The 15,800-nt window shown below is 38.1% G+C and overlaps 1 protein-coding gene across 1 annotated transcript in view; it reads right to left on the reverse strand.

Annotated features, from left to right (window-relative positions):
• LOC131984603 (hippocalcin-like protein 1) overlaps positions 1-13,577 on the reverse strand; it is a 57,915-nt gene extending 44,338 nt beyond the window's left edge. Inside the window, exon 1 of the mRNA XM_059349483.1 lies at positions 13,163-13,577. The gene's annotated coding sequence lies outside the window, so the exon portion shown is untranslated. The remainder of the gene's footprint in view (positions 1-13,162) is intronic.
• Between the last annotated feature and the right edge of the window lie 2,223 nt (positions 13,578-15,800).

The raw sequence follows: 15,800 nt of genomic DNA on the forward strand, positions 1-15,800 counted from the left end.
GATCGCTAAGTGAACACCTCCTGCAGCAGCAGCACAAACACACTGTACTGCTACAGAGCTAACTGTTAGCCGGCTCTGTGACTGCAGCTGGGCCCTCCCAGCTCGTTAAGAAGAGCCGAAAAGTTGCTAATTATAGCAACAAAGTTGCTAAGTTGGCAACACTGCTTTGCTGGCTTTTACAAATGGCGCGTGTTGTTGTGGCGTCGAGTACTACGTCACAACCTGCTTAGCGATCTATCCAATCAGTAACCAGGCTTTTTTCAGGGGAGATAAAAGACTCTGCTCTTCTGCAGGGACGAAAAAAGTCCCGACAAAAGCCAACTCCGGACTGCTCGTATTCAAATTAGGGGCTTTCGACGAGTGAGACCCGCCTCATTGCAGGTATTGCCTGGTAGTGGAAACAGTCCTAGTGTGTGACCTAACTAACATGACATAGACAGCTGTACATTGCTTAGCTTTGATTCCAATACTTCTCCAACCTGGAAGCGTGCCGATCAATGAGTCCCACCTCTTTGGTCTCAACATCTGCAGTTGGCTCACTATGAGTCATCAGCTAACCTCAGAGCATACCTGTCTCTTTCTGTCTGACAGGCGACTGTGTGTAGGGAAATGACGCAGGCCTGAGGAGGAAGATGAGAGATTGTACTAGACAGAGAACTATTCACTCGAACTCTCTGCTCTCTGTTTGCCAAAAAATCAATCAACCAACAAACAAAATTAAAATCCATGTTATAATTTGACAGCAGTCTCTGTGAAAGGACTCACTATTCAACAAAGAGGAGCAATCTTGTTTCTTGTTCTTTTCCAGATGTCTCAAAATAAGATTTATCAGGGTTGGATTTAAGGAGGATTTAACGCAGTAACTTTCTTCCAAAGTCTAGGAGCCTTTCTGCTGTTCCGAGACTGAAAGATATATGAAATAACACTTAGTTGTTTCACACAGCTTGTCAGGAGTTTGCCCCGTAGGATTTTTCCTCTCCTTGATAAGACTGAAAGATTTACACCCTGCGGCTTTATCAATCAGCCCTCTACCCTGTTTCATTTCTCAGAGAGTTCGTGATTATAATTGTGAGAATCAAACCTTTGATAAAACTTATATAACGCCTCTGCCATATCAGTGTCAGACAGAACACGTCACAGTCTTTCTATATTTATTGAGTGCTGTCCCTTCTTCTTATTCTGCTTATTATTGGAAAAGATTAGTTTACTTGTATACGTGTTGCGAGGAATCTATTTTCACAGTCTGTAATATAAAATGTTAATATGACAGTGTGTTTGTCTAAATCAGCAAAATATTCTTTTAAAACATCCCAGTTTGACACAGCACGACGTCCTTTTTCTCTCTTCAGAGTTGGGTGGCAGACCGGAACTAAATGAACAGCATTATGATCAGAAGTGCCAAGAGGAGTTTTGCAGTAAGATTAGTAGGCTCCTGTGATAGTCCCATAACGAATTTACATCACCACAATATGTCTCACAGGACAGGTAGCGTAGTGAAGAAAATGACGGGTCTCATCCATAGAGCAGCGATTAAAATAATGCTATAATTATCTAATTATATAATAATAATAAGGCTATAATAAGGTTTGGTGCATCAGAGGATATCATCTGCAAACACTGCATCATTCTAATGGTGACTGATGTTGCAATATCTATGTTTGATTTGGGGTGGATTTAATCAACAGTGATTCATAATTGTCAAAAAAGACACAGACACTGCCCGGAGTTCAGCTGCCCTTTTTATACATGATCGAATGAATGAAGTCCAACCTATTAGATTATGCTGTTTGGTTTCGACAAAGGAGTAAAGCGTGCACTGCAGAAAAGGTGTGTCTAAAAACAAGATAATAACACTTAATCTGAAGGAAATTATCTTGCTGCATGGACAGATAATTTAACTTGACAAGATTCCTTAAATTAAGATAGTTAAATCTAGAAATAAGCATGTTGAATGCTTAAAATAAGAAATTAGTTTTCTGTCATTGTGCATTTAATAAAAAAACCCTCTGGAGTCCATCTATTTATTGAAAATACACATGTTTTATTTACAGTAATAACTTTATTTATATATGATATGTAGACAAGCTGAGAAAGCCAGTTGAAAGTGCAATCATAGGAGCTTTCACAGTGTGCCATTTATGTTTCTAGATATATTTATATTGTGAATTTGCTTTCTACAATGAAAACTATTACTATTTTTAATTTACATGCAAATAGACTGTTTTGCAGTTTTATTATTTATTATTTTTTTCTGCTGTTTTTGTGTGTATGAATTGATAAAAAAAAGTGTACATTTCCAAAGACACCTGTGTCTTTTGTTTGTATTTTCAGTTCCTGGCAGCTTTATACTTTGTTAATTAAAATTTAAAAAATCTGATTGATAGCCAAGTTTGTGTCGAGAGAAAGGATCCATGCATGTGATGTAAGGACAGACTGAAAGATGCTAAACAGAGACAGAAATGAATGCATAGGAAGTTGACAAATTTGAACCAAAATCACCTGGACTTGAGAGGTTTAAATGGGTTAATGACATCAGCGATATTGTCCATCAACCTGTACCAACCCTTGTGGGAAAGGGATGCTACACACAAACACACGCCCCTCCTTGTACCTTACGGGTCTGAGAGGGTCTGGACTCATACGGGCTGTGACTTTACACTTGCTGTCAGTTCCTCCATCTTAAAGAGTGCACATTAGGCAGCATAAGGGAGGGCAGGGGTAATGCGGCGCAGCTGTTTGTCTCTGTAATCTCTGGGACACTCCCTCCCCCTCTTGGTCCTGCTTCTGTTGGGGTACATTCCACTGCCTTCCTTCAAAAATCGCCTGCGGTACAACAACGCCTGGCTCCATTATATGATACCAGATTCGAATAACAAATCCTCAGCTGTACTTGAGTCTGTGAGACTGGTCGTAATCCTGCAGGCCAGAAAAAAAAGACCAATTTCACAGGAAAAAAGCTCGGGATGATAGCACGATGACAATGGATCAGACAATGCGGCGGACTAATCCCTCTTGTCCATGCAGAGAGTATCAAACAAGGAGTAACAAAGCGAAATAGCAAAGGGAACTGCTGCTGAGGGTCGCCCTGACTACAACTATGTCTTGTTTGAAAGGCAACAGGGAGGCATCTAAACCAAAAGAGAAACCATTGAAAAGTCAAGGGAGAGCCGTGAAACAGAAAAATATTCTTGTTATGCCTACTGTACAGCTCCCCAGTCTAAAGAGACTAATTAAACTATTAGTCCCGTTAGACTTCAGCCTTTGGAAATGGACAAACCGAGACCAGATGAATTAAAATACGTAGTGAAAGATGAAAGGCATAGACAGGAAGAGGCTGCTTTGAGATATGATCTTAACAGAGGTATCGGTGGAGTGTGCAGTGAGTATGTGTTTTCTACCACGCCTTATCAGTTGAGAGCTGTTGGCCCTTTTATACGAAAGGACACACATACACACCGTCTCACACACTTTTCTCCCCCCTGACTTCATTAGTTAAACCACACGCTGAGCTCTGGGAGTAATTGGCTGCCCTTTTCAGCCTCCTAATGGCTAGAGGAGAGTAGAGAACAGGATGTGAACTAGTAGAATTACTGTCATTTATTCACACTCAAAACTTATTTTCTTACTTGTTTTTATGTGGTTTCTTTTATTCAGTTTTGTTTGCTATGTGATTGTTTTAACCCACTGTTTTACTCCTAATTTGTTTTTTAAAGGGTGTTTTCAAAGTTCCATATCTTTAAAGAATTATAAATTATCGGGTTTTCGTCATACAAGCACTTCTTAATCTTTACTGGACTATTAATGGGTGCTGGTAAAGAGGTGCGCTGACAGGTAGGGATGTCCCGATCCGATCACGTGATCGGAAATCGGGGCCGATCACGTGGTTTCAGACTCAATCGGAATCAGACATTATGTCCCGATCAGGGATGGGATATATGTATATTCAGCATGATATAATTTTACTGCAGGCTGCATGTCAATAAGCGAAGCAGAAGTTCACACACTCCAACCTAGGTGGCGCTAAACAAAACACTTGGAAGAAGAAGAAGAAGAAGAAAATCAACAACACGTCAGCAGTTTAAACTGACGCGTGAGTATGTCTGCAGTCTGGAATTATTTTAAAGTGAACGAAAATAACACTGCGATTGCAAACTGAGAGGTATGTAAACTGGGAAGGTGAACATTTTTATTTGTAATTATTACTTGATTGTTCAAGCTACCTCAAAGAAGTGCTCAAAGAATGTGTGTTAAATGTTAAAATAGATAAAAGGCACTTTCTGGATCTGTTTCTTCGCTCTTCTTCATTTTTTTAATGTATTATAAAAGTATCGGACCGGGACTTGATATCGGCAGATACTCAAAATCAAATGACTCGGACTCGGGGGCAAAAAAACCTGATCGGGACATTCCCTACTGACAGGAGAGGTGTTCAATTTGTAACCATGCAGGCATCTCCTCCAGGTTATTGCCTGGTGAACACCCCAACCAAAACGAGAAAATATTTAAATGTGCAGCCAAATAATAGGATTTAAATTGAGGCAGGCCAAATCCTCCCTCGGACCGACTTTTAATAAGATGTTTCTTCGAGATCACACCAGTGTCTTTTGATTGGATGCACTGAGACCACCCTACAACAACAATCATGTTGCTTAATCACCATATTTTATTTGTTTATACTCATTTTAAAGCAACCAATCCATTCACAAAAGGGGGAGCAACAACAACAACAATCCAGGTTGAGTCATATGAAACTCTAACAAGCAGTGCCGGACTCGGGGGGGGGGGGGGGGGTAGAGTGGTGAAAATGAGAGGAAGTGCCTTATTGGCTGCCCTTTACACGTGCAAAAAATGATTTGGTGCCCTCTATGGTGCCCCTTCATATAATAAATTATGATGATGTGCCCTCTAGTGCAAGAAAATTCGATAACGTGCCTTAATGAGTGCCCTTCTAGTGCCCTTTTTCCTGTTTGGTGCCTTCGTGGTTGAAAAAGCGTGCGAAAGTGCCCTCTAGAGTGGTGAAAATGAGAGAGAGTGCCTTATTGGCTGCCCTTTACACATGAAAAAACTTATTGATTGCCCTCTAGGGTGCCCCTTTATACAATAAATTATGATGATGTGCCCGAGGTTAGTTAGCATGACTTAAAAACATGAGCTTTTTCAGCATAAAAAATACTATTTGTTACATGTCCGTTGTTTTATTAAGTTGATAACTTATTTCGAGAAGTTGATCAAAATTAAAAATGAAGAAAGATGTCTTGACTCAGAAATATATTTATTTTGGATAAGCATTTCTGCCTTCACTTAACAAGGAAAAGTATTAAGGTAATGAAACTTAATATTGTATTACAATATGTCTGACTTAAGTGAAATAAGTTACTTATACTCAATAAAATAGAGGTAACAATTTGCATGGACTTTGCTGAGTAAAAAGAAAGTAAAATAAATGAGTTATAGCAACTTAAATAGAGTATTTTGATCACTTATTAACAATAAAACGTTGATATAAAAATTTTGTTGGTTCAACATAATTGAGCCAATGTCAGAGATTCTATAATACGGTAACACCCAAGTGTGAATAATGTTATGTCATATGTTTGCTCTCATTTAGCTCTCAAAGTGCACAAAATAGATGCATTTTACTTAAAAATGTAAATGCCCCCGGACCCCCCTAGATGGTTTGGTTCGATACCTTTAATTGTCAGTACCATATCATTAATTACTTTGATCTGGATCTCCTTTTAACTTAACTACATGATGCATCATAGCTTTTTGCTTGCTGGTGGGGCCCCATGTTGTGCAGAATGTGCTCTTTTTTTTTTTTTCTACACTGTAATAAATCATTATGTAGTCACTTCATTTTACTTAATATATTTGATAAAAATGTATTAAATACAAATGCGTCCTTGATTTTGAGGCAGTTGTTTAAGTAACTTTAATATAAAAATGATGGTGATACAATCTACTTATTTTGATCACATTAAATATAATCTTCATGTGTATGTAATTCTAAATCAAGAGAATTTTGAATGAATCCAACACAATAGAATTAGTCCGTTTTTAAATGACAGGCACTTCCTGTTAAGTTATTAACTGAACTTGTAACGTAGTTAGATTTAATTAACAATGTTGCACAGTGGCGGTTCTAGACCAATTTTACTATGGGGGCCAAGGAGGGGCCAGTGTTTAATCAGAGGGGCACATTAGCACATGAAAAAATGGCAAAGATGATATTTAAGCATTCAAAATCTTTGAATGTCTTGAAAAAGACACAAAATTACCAAAAAAAGACACAAAACTGAGAAGACAGAATAACAAAAAAAAACGTCAGAAGACATAAAAATGACAAAAAAAGACACAAAATGACCAAAAAAAGACACAAAATAACTAAAAAAGACACAACAACAGACACAAAATTACCAAAAAAAGACACGTAAAGACATGAAAGGGATTAAAAAATGGACAAAATAGCCCTATAAGACTCCATAGAGTTAAACTATTATACAATGTACACATTCTGGGTTCCTTTTGTGTAAAATGAGATATTGTTTGAACAAAACAAAAAAAGGTTAGAATTGTTCCATTGTTCATTATTATAAATTGATCATTTTATTATTAATTTGACACAGGGGCCACAGCAGGGGCCAAAGGCTTCTTCACAGGGGCAGTGGCCCCTGGAGGCCCCTGTGTAGAACCGCCACTGATGTTGCATGCAATCTGCTGCCTCAATTTTATTGAGTAGCTATTATTTATCTTTTTTTTACAGTGTAACAGTCTGAATCCGCCACTGCTAACAAGGACCAAACTCATCACTAGCTGTCACAGTGGGATTGATTGGTAACATCTTTAGTTCAGGCACCGTCCACCTCCAGCACTGCAGCGTCTCTCACTGTCTTATCGCTTGCTTTATCAGACTGGATGTCTGACGGGCAGGAGACGCCCCTCCCAGTAGGATCAGGGCAGATTATAGGGCCGGCAGCGCGCATGGGAAACACAGACCTCGTGTCAACCCATGCAGGCCACATCCCACTCATCCCACTCCCCTACATATGAAAACACAGCCACAGAGAGAGAGAGGGCTTACAAATCATGAACACATGGTTTTTCCTTTCAGGGTGATTCTTTCAGTCTCCTCTCATTCTCACTAGTGTCATTATAAAGATGTAACTATGTCTAATAGGACATGAATCATGGCTGCTGTCCTTAATTTAAAGGGGTAGTCCACCCATTTTACAAGTGTAATTCATTCATGAGGAGCGCTACTCCGCCTGTGAAAACAGTTGCATAATGTCTTTTGTGGCTCTAGAGGACTTTGTCAAGTCTGAGAAATAACTCTGATGATGTCACAGTTATGTCATCAGAGTTATTTTGGTTCAGGCTTCAGAAATTGCGTGACAATCTGAGGTGAAAGAACTGGACATTTAGGAGACAGGGATTTGATGAAAGATGCTACTGAGGTGGATTATGGGAATTGTAGGATTCAGTGTTAGGGAATCTTGACCCATAAGACAAAGAATAAGACACATTTGTAATGCTTAGACACACTTGTGAAATGCAGATCTATAAATGTGAAGAGAAATATGAAAATGCTTACATTAAGATATAAATACGCAAGTAAATCTGAAGAAAAATCTGTAAATGCGTACATAGATCTGAAATCTGAAAATGTGCACATAAGCACATAAGTAAATGCATACATAAATGCATAGACAAATCTGTAAAATGTGTATTAAAAACTGTACAGTACTGTGCAAACATTTAATGCAGGTGTGAAAAAATGTGGTAAAATAATAATGCTCTCCAAAATAAAAATGTTAACAATTTATTATTATCAATCAACAAAATGTGAAGTGAGTGAACAGAAGAAACATCTCTATCAAATCAATATTTGTTGGGACCACCCTTTGCCTTCAAACCAGCATCAATTCTTCTAGGCATTTTTTCACACCTGCCTAAGATTTTTGCACAATACTACATATGTAACTGTACAGACACATGTGTTAATGTGTAGAAAAATCTGTAAATGCGTACATAAATTTGTGAATGTAGACATAAATGTGTAAATGTTGAAAAAAAAATCTGTGAATTTGTACTTAAAGCTGTAAATGTGTAGATAAATCTGTGTACATAAATCTGTAAATGTGTACATAAATCTATTTACATAAATCTGTAAATGTGTACATATATCTGTACATAAATCTGTAAATGTGTACATAAATCTGTGTACATAAATCTGTAAATGTGTACATAAATCTATGTACATAAATCTATGTACATAAATCTGTAAATGTGTACATAAATCTGTAAATATGTGCATAAATCTGTGTACATAAATCTGTAAATGTGTACATAAATCTGTGAACATAAATCTGTAAATATGTTCATAAATCTGTAAATATGTACATAAATCTGTGTACATAAATCTGTAAATATGTACATAAATCTGTGAACATAAATCTGTAAATGTGTCCATAAATCTATTTACATAAATCTGTAAATGTGTACATATATCTGTACATAAATCTGTAAATGTGTACATATATCTGTACATAAATCTGTAAATGTGTACATAAATCTGTGTACATAAATCTGTAAATGTGTACATAAATATATGTACTTAAATCTGAAAATGTGTACATAAATCTATGTACATAAATCTGAAAATGTGTACAGAAATCTGAAAATGTGTACATAAATTTGTAAATGTGTACATAAATCTGTGAACATAAATCTGTAAATATGTACATAAATCTGTAAATGTGTACATAAATCTGTGAACATAAATCTGTACATGTGTACATAAATCTGTGTACATAAATCTGTGTACATAGATCTTTAAAACTGTAATGTGTACATGAATCTGTACCACTTCCACCATTGTCATATTTGACACAACAAAAAGAGATCGCACATCAGAAAAATGTCTACATTCATTGTTCTATACATTTGTAATGCTATCTGTTTTGGTGAGGCAGTGTGTTCCAGCATATCATCATGTTGATAATAGTTCGAGGGAAAGTGGTATTTGCAAATTGCTAAAAGCAAAAGATAACAAAGAACAAATGTAACATAACTCTCATAAAAGATAATCAACCATTTCCTCCCCATTACTTTGTAACCAGCAGACCACAGAGCCATTTTAAACCAAGCCTTTATGTCCATCTCTTTGTTATTCTCTTAATGATTATGCTCTCTTTCTTTTTCCATAAACCCCTCAAGAGTTGTCTTCCCAGAAATTCCAGCGGCCTTCGACATCCATCGTGCTGCCAGAAGTTGTATAAACAGCAGGCGGTTAACCCCACCCAAGGCCTGACAGGAGGCTGTACCAGATCTCTGATCATCAGGAGCATTCAAAGGTTTTACTTGTCTCTCTGGAAGAAAGAAAGAGCTTTCAAGAAGCTATATGTTCCATCCCATGATTCACCGCTGACCTGCGCTCACATGGCAAACACAGACCCCTTAATTCAAAGTGACTTTCAGGCTGTGTGCTTATAAATTCCATGCATACATGCGGTCAGGGGCATCTTGTCAGGAAGTTCTAGCAGCGTTGTATAAAAGCAAGGTCATGTATAAGAGCAACACTTGACAGTTCCTGTGAAAGCCTGCAGTCTGGACTATAGAAAGACGTACAATGAACACAGTAGACATGCACGAAAGAGCCATTAAAGAGTGTAAAAGGTGAAATTAAAACCATTTCCTTCTCTCTCTTCAATGCAACCTGCCTCACTGAAACACACCTTGACTATGGCATCTATTATTTCCTCCATGCTTTAACCTCAGGGTTACACCAATGTGTATATATACAAGTTATGAGTGCGCAGGCGAAAGAGTGAAGTGCTCCAGCACACATTTATCTTCTTATGTAACAACTACACTAGCATTAGCACATGCAGGCTAACCCAAAACCAAAACATCAGCAGCAGGACTCGGCCCGTCTCGCATCTCGAGCAAATTGAGTTGAGCAGGTTTCCTTCGAACATGAGCCCCAAATATAAATCAATTTGTTCGAGTCGCTCCTCCAGCGCGCACCACATTCTCATTAACCCGAGGTCACACCCAATGACGGCCACATTATCAGACCTCTCATCATTCTTTTCATTATTAGCCGGCCTAAATGACAACTACTGGTGCCTTTCGACCCTACAAATGCCACTCATTCGACTCCTCTGAATATTCCTGAGGGGATGGGTCAGGTGACCCTGTGCACGAGATTTCACTTCTTTGTGCTTTGTGCAGTTAAGGAAGCAGTTAAATCTGGAGGGATTATAGGGAAGGCTTGCAGCAGCTGGGTGGCATTTAGAAAAGAAAACGTAGAGACAAATGTGTCCTGTAGCCTAGCAGGGCCTGGTTTAAACTGATTTGTTATCTCAGATGTTTAGGATTGTTCTCTCCAACTGACAAATTATTACTAGATGGAACATGTTGGTCGTATTTTAATGATTTAGTGGACAACACTGTCATTCAGCATGAGATTACCACTATGGATCACATGTATTTCACACAATATGTGGTATTGCAGCTATAGGAGGACATGGGCGAATGGAGCAGACCACAAACTGCGTGATATCTACGGCTGGGCGACATGGCAAAATACAATCCTTTATCCTCATCATTTCTCGATATCATTGTATGGGTCAGTGACAAATATATATAATATATATATTAATATATATATATATATATATTATATTATATTATATTATACAAATATATATATAGCACAGTATAGCATGTTTTCTCATCTGAAATAACCACATGGTAAAACTGACTGTCTGAATTGATACTTAACAGTTGAAATTTGCTAATTTTATCAAGAACTTTAGTGCCAAAAAATAAACATTTCCAGCTATACATTGACTGTATTTACATACATGCACATAAATACAGATGAGACAACATTGATAGTTGATTTAACTACACCGGGGTAATCCCATAAGCAGAAAGTTTTAAAAAATACAACTCACAACTCCTTTTAACCAAAATTGTGGTCCCAAGGGGATTTTGACACATTATTCTCCACTATTATTATGCAGAGAGAAGCCTGCCCTGAGCTGTATGTGCTATAGCATTCTGGGAAATGGAGTTTAAAGGTGGAGAAGCTTGTAACTGGAAGGTCGCCAGTTGAAGTCCAGTATGTTTATTGCATTGCAGTAGTAATGTACAACCCAGATTCCAAAAAAGTTAGGACACTGCGTAAAATGTAAACAAAAACAGAAATCCAGAATGAATACATATTTCACAAAAATCAAAAGTTTCAAATCTTATATTTTTGCTGAATTCAATTAAAAGTAGGTAACGAATCATTGCAATCTGTTTTTATTATTTAACAGTGTCCAACATTTTTTGGAATAACGATTTAAAGTGTGAAACTGCGAAACTAGCCCATATAAAAATATTCACATCGTACAAATTAAAGTTTTTCAGTTCATATACGCTGGTTATTATCAATTTAGACACCGTTATGATGCATCGCAATATCTCCATATCTCAATACAATTCCACTGAATCATCAATCATCATATTGAATTATTGCCCAGCCCTAATTATTACCACACTGATTTGTTAGTAAGGCCGTTATAAACCTATTACATATTAGTGAGATAGTGTTATTTAAGGTCTCCAGCATGAGACTCACTGGAACAGATAATAACCATTTGTCTCAGATCACTCAATTGACATTATAGTAATCCTACTGTTCTATACGTAGCCCACAGAAACAGTAAATATATCACATGAAGCCACTATGAAATACATTAAAACATTTGATTAAAATGTCTATTAACTTACAACCCCACATTTTAAAAGCTTGTTTGTACCTATTGCTCTATCATGAAGTAAATACTGTAACACAGTGGTTCTCAAATGGGGGTACGCGTACCCCTGGGGGTACGTGAAGGCACTCCAGGGGGTACGTGAGATTTTAAAATACAAATTTAAAAAGTATCATTCATGCAAAAATCCTTTAAAAATAATAATTTGATAAATATTTTAGGAAAATATAAGTATAAGTTCAATAAAATTAATTTTATATTCAGTAGGCTATTCAATTTCATGATCCTAAAAACCCAGAGTCTCCCCCATACCAGAATGGTTCGACCCAACCTGTCATATGCCACCTGGCATCACCTGTCAATCACTTGAAAACTCAAAGATGGAGTCGTTACAGTTTTAAATGGTTATATGCTCACTGTTTTTACTGCATTAGTTTGAATCACTACATTTTAATGATGAGAAATATTTGCAATAAATTTAGTCATGGATTATTAACATTTAAAATGTTTGAAATTGTGTTTTTTATCAAACGTTTGAATTTTGTATGTGTTTATCAGTTCCAAAGTTTAATAAATCAGACACTGATGGCACAGCATTCTGTTTTTAAGTCTTTTTTTTTTTTTCAACTAAAAATGCTTTGCCCTGGTTAAGAGGTACTTGGCTGAAAAATTATTTCACAGGGGGTACATCACTGAAAAAAAGGTTCAGAACCACTGCTCTATCATGAAGTAAATACTGTAACATATGTAATTGGCATACTCTGCAATCTTAACTGGAAAACTACAGCTGGGGCATTTATCAGTATGGTAGAAACAAGGCATCGAGATAGAGGATGCAATCCAATTTCTTTTCTATTTCCCCTTGTCTTCCTGTCTGCCTTTCAGGGAGATGAATACACCTCATGGTGGAGGACAGAGAGGGAGAGCTGGAAGATCCAGAGCACCACCATGCGCATCCATCCCTGCTTCTTGTCCCGCGTTAAGATCATTCATAAAAAAAAATGGCAGGCCGGTACCGCTGTCATCCGTATGGCTGTACAAAAGAGCTCTTATGTGCTTTAATTTGAGTGAATGACTGGATTAAAGCACTCGGAAGATGATTAAGCTGATATAAATGTGCAGGAAAAAACCCAAACATCTGTCTTAATGAAATGAAACAAACTGCAGGGGGTATACGGGAATGTTTTCAGGTCACACAGTGTTGGCTATGCTATATTACGCGGCGGGTTATTGTCACCACACAGCCGAAATATGCACCGTTTCTGCGCGTAAACAAAAACGTCTGCGTCGCTTTTCCACAAGCCGGATTCGTGATCGGTAGCGTAACAGACAATAATATTTTAATCAGGGCTAAACATCTGCAATGTACACAAATGTCGAGCCTCTTTCCTTACCCGATAGAGCCGAGGTAGTGTCAGTGGTGGAGGAGGGTGTCCCTGCTCCGGTTCAGCGGGGCCGGGGTGCAGGACAGCCGGGTAGAGATGCAGGGATGCTCGGCTCGCTCCGGACGCCTTCCTCCGGTGCTCCTGGTGTACAGTGCTGCTGCTGGAGCTCCGTGTGCTTACTACTGCTTCTTACTGCACACTCACACACATCACACACACTCACACACACACGCCGAGCGACTGACTGGTTGAGTGACTGACTAAGTGGCCCTTGGCTACAGCAGCCGAGCCCTGCAAACCATGTTACCGTGAGGCTGCAGTGATGGAGCCGCGGTGCGGGGCTGGTGCTGCTGCAGCTGGCGGTTGCTCTCCTCCAGGGGCCGGGCCGGGACGGGATAGCAGCGGAGGACAGTGTGTTTAAGCGGTGAGCGCCGGTGGAGTGGATTTAAACGGGGGGATGGTTTCGTTTGGATTACGTGGTAGGGGTTTAATTAGACAGCGCTGCGCCTATTGGCACTGACGATGCGCACAGACCTCCTCCTACTTTCCTCCCCTCTGTCTCTCCCTCTCCTCTCTCTCTCTCTCTCTCTCCCAGTAAAACAGATAGATGTGTGTGTCACTACATAGAATGATGGCGCGCCATGCTTTGTGTATATAAATATCATTTACTGCGCCATATTTTTGTTCTTAGTGATGGAGAAGGGGTTGCATATAGGAGTCACACAATAAAGCACTATATAATGTTTCACTGTATTTCCGACATTGACCCAGTGAAGAACATAATTTCCCTATTATAGGCTACAGTAGGCTATGCCCTTTTTTAAATTTTTTTTATTTTTAATCATTTTAGTTATAGCCCTAGTAGGGCTGGGCGATATGGACCAAAAGTCACATCCCGATATATTTAGGCTGAATATCGATAAACGATATATTTTGATATTTTTATCACAAAGTGAGAGCAAATGTACATTCAAAGTCAAATATGACATGTCACAAGTAGTTTTATTGAAACTGTTGACAAACAACAAGTGAACAAAATTACTGTATAACAACAGGAGAACCTTTTTTTTTTTTCAAATCAAAGCTACATGAAGTGCACATTTAAATAAAAAATATCTTAAATAAAATTAGCCTGTGAAAAAATAGGCCAATCTTTTTCTGAAATAAATATATTTATATGAGAAAGAAATAACGAACATTACAAAATAACTAAATATGACAAACCCTAGCAAGGGCAGCATTTATATATAAAGAAAGAAATTTTTTTAACTACATCGATATATGCATAAATGCAGTATGGTCTCATTCCATATCACATTTAAAAATATATCCATATATCTTTTATATTGATATATCGCCCAGCCCTAAGCCCTAGTGTGATAAAAACTTCTCATCTATTATATGACTAGTGGTCTTTATGAAACAAAGGGTAATCTTCATCATCCCAGCCTTTACAAAATGGCACATAAGTGCAATAATATTTAGTTTGGCAAGATAAATAAGTCACATTTTCTTCAAACGAATAGAAAAAAAGTTGTCTTTATCCAAGTTTCAATCCAACTTTCGATTAAACCTGGTTTCAAAATGGATTTCAAGCGGACAGATGAGACATATGCTGTTTACACCTGTGTGTATCCTGTGTCTCCAAGGGTGTCCAGTCACCACTTGTTTTCAGATTTCTTTATTACCTATGCCACTTCAGCCAAAAGGTGAAATTGCCCTGCACACATTTATTATGTCGGATAACAACAAGTCGCTTGTTGCTATCTTGCTAGCAATATCCTCGTAAACAACCCCGTATAGATATGAGTTGTCAAGTTTTCTTTGGACAGAATCTTCTGCTCGTATCGAGATCAGACACCTGGTTTCACTTGCACCTCAACCACGTACAACAGTGCTCCTCTCCATTTTTTTGACCGTTGTCGCTCTGTCATCAAAATGACCACCACACAGTCTGAACTGATGACGTATTTTCCCGTTTTGTCCCTGTCGGGGAAAAATATATGTGGTCAAATGCGTTCCTGACCACCTTTGCAAGTGTTTTGACTGATCTGATCACAATTAGTCTTGGACCCTGTTTACACTTGTATTCAACACATTTGTGATCCTATCAATCTATGCAAATATTAGAAGATGGCCGTTTCAAGACAAACTGCTTTTTCTCCAGGTTGGTTGGTCCAGATTAAATGACTGCAAAAGAAGTGGGCTCATCAAGATGATGTAATCAAAAGGGCGCTAGTCAAACCACTGTAGTATATTTTATGTTACAAGTGGTATATTATCTGTTACTTTTAATCATAAGTCCTCTGCTTTACTAAAAGGCCTCAGTATGACCTACTGATCTTGTAACAGCCGGTTTAAACCAGAAATAACATACTATAGGATCTAGGATTTGTGAGATATTAGAGGTGTTTGGGAGCAGAATATAAACAGTATAAGTTGTATCGTTTAAGGTTAAAAGTAGACCTAGCAGCGTGCGCATGCATGGAAAACGGGCCCCATACGTTGGAGGTATGGGATTTTACAATTCTGGTTTACAGAATTGTTTAAAAACGCCCCAACACAGACAGAAAGAGCAGAGAGAACTCAGGCAGCCCTTAGGATTGACAAAGTATTCTCCTGCGCTGTAACTAGGCAGTGTAATTTG

Source organism: Centropristis striata, chromosome 14 (genome assembly GCF_030273125.1).
Source record: "Centropristis striata isolate RG_2023a ecotype Rhode Island chromosome 14, C.striata_1.0, whole genome shotgun sequence".
In the NCBI taxonomy this organism is placed as follows: Eukaryota; Metazoa; Chordata; class Actinopteri; order Perciformes; family Serranidae; genus Centropristis; species Centropristis striata.